This window comes from Seriola lalandi, unplaced genomic scaffold (genome assembly GCF_002814215.2).
Source record: "Seriola lalandi dorsalis isolate HSWRI2012SDOR001 ecotype SW California unplaced genomic scaffold, Sedor1 jcf7180002054121, whole genome shotgun sequence".
NCBI classification, from domain to species: Eukaryota; Metazoa; Chordata; class Actinopteri; order Carangiformes; family Carangidae; genus Seriola; species Seriola lalandi.
The window spans coordinates 3,540-5,291 of NW_019524674.1; the positions used below are offsets into that span (position 1 = coordinate 3,540).

Consider the following 1,752-nt stretch of genomic DNA (forward strand, 5'->3'; position numbering starts at 1 on the left):
AGCCTGGGCTCAGGGTGTAGAAAACCTGGGCTGGAGACAGATTGTCACACACAGTTTCAGATCTCAGACACAGCAGGAGTGAAGCAGAAGTCAGATGTAAACAGCCTAAAGTGGAGGTGGCAGGACAGTGATTCAAACACCTTCCTACTGATGAACAACACGTCTCAGACAGAGGAGGAAGCTGCAGCATCACCCTCCTCACTACTGAGACCAGAACCAGAACCCAGCTCTCAGCCGTGCAGCCGAGCAGGAGGAAAGAGGCCGTGAGATCCGTGCTGACATCACTGTGCCTGGTCACATTCATCCCAGTGCTGTTTTCATCTGCTCATCACTGTAGATCATAGGAGCATGAACACAGTTAGTTGTTCTCTTTGTGAAGCTGTGACGTCCAGTCTGATGGACATGATGTGAAGTTACACTCTGAGTCTCACATTGACTTTCTGTGTTTTCTGTTCCAGAGAGTCACACTGGACATGGTGTCGGTGTTGTTGTTGGTGCAGTTGTTGGGACTCTTTTACTAGTTGGTGCTGTTGTTGGTATTGTTCTATTTGTGCTGATAAAGAAGTGCTGCATCCCTAATCCAGGTTAGTTTAAATAATTTATTGTCTCAACATTTTCATAATGAAGAAAGAACAAAACAAAGTGTTTTCATGTATCTGATGTTCAGAGTCTGACAGTTGTGTTCATCTTCTCAGACGAGCAGCGTTCTGTTGTTATTTACTCTCAGGGTGAGATCAGCTCACCTGGATTTTCCTGAGTATAATTTTGTTTTCCCTCCTGCAGGTCAATCAAAGACAAGTGTCCCTGATGAAGACCCTCACCTTTACCTGTGAAGCTGCTGCTGAAGTGTGTGTGTTGTTCTCGGTCTGTTTTGTTAGAATCACTTTGAGTTTCAGACCAAGACAGTTAGACGTGTTGTTGGCTTCACTTATTTCAGACAGTGTGAGAGTTCAGACCTGGTTTTAAAGGTAGAGTTAGTTTCAGGTTCAGGTCAGGATCAGGGTTGTGGTTCAGCAGATAGGTGTGATGGTCCTCAGGTGAAAGGTGAGGTTGTTGTGGTGGTGAATGGTCCTGTAGCTCATTCTGATTTCATATGGAAACATTAACACGACCACAATCTGTCCCTGAGTTTAACCAAGTGTTTTTATACTGTCCTCAAAACGGGTTTTACCTCTCAGCGTCATGGACAGTTACAGCACGACTCCCCCCGAACTAACCAGCTAGCTAACAATAATAATGAGAACATATAAAAATGTACAGTCATTCTCACAACAATGGACCCAGTTAAAAAGGGACCTGATTGAACTTGTGATAAAAGTGACTTTTAAGAACCAACTTGAATGATTCAACTGATTTTTCATGCTGAGTTTTAAAGTGTTGAAAGCTCAGTGTGTGTGAATGACAGAGGCACATTGTGAAGCTCTTTGAATAAAAGTTCAAGTTTTAGACCAAAGGTGTGAAGAAATGGTAAATTTGGGGCATTTTGTTTGGTCCAACAGGTAGTTTTTAAGTGAAGGTGTGGTTTAATGACAGACTCATGTATAAAGGCTTTAGCTGCCCTGCAGTGCCTGTCTTACTGCAGCAGGACCAGGAGGGGGCAGTGTGTGAGTGTGTGAGTGACAGAGACACATTGTAAAGCTCTTTGAATAAAAGCTCTATATGAATGAATCCATTGATTCAATATTATCAAACTGCTTGTAGCTGTTCACTGAGTTTGACGTGGACATCGACACAAACATCAGAGTCACTGAA

At 43.2% G+C, this 1,752-nt stretch overlaps 1 long non-coding RNA gene across 1 annotated transcript; it reads left to right on the forward strand.

The window, feature by feature from the left end:
• Positions 1-7: 7 nt before the first annotated feature.
• Positions 8-1,668, forward strand: LOC111652921 (uncharacterized). The gene is made up of 2 exons (XR_002760633.2): positions 8-584; positions 784-1,668. It is a non-coding gene; the product is annotated as an uncharacterized LOC111652921 (long non-coding RNA).
• Positions 1,669-1,752: the final 84 nt, after the last annotated feature.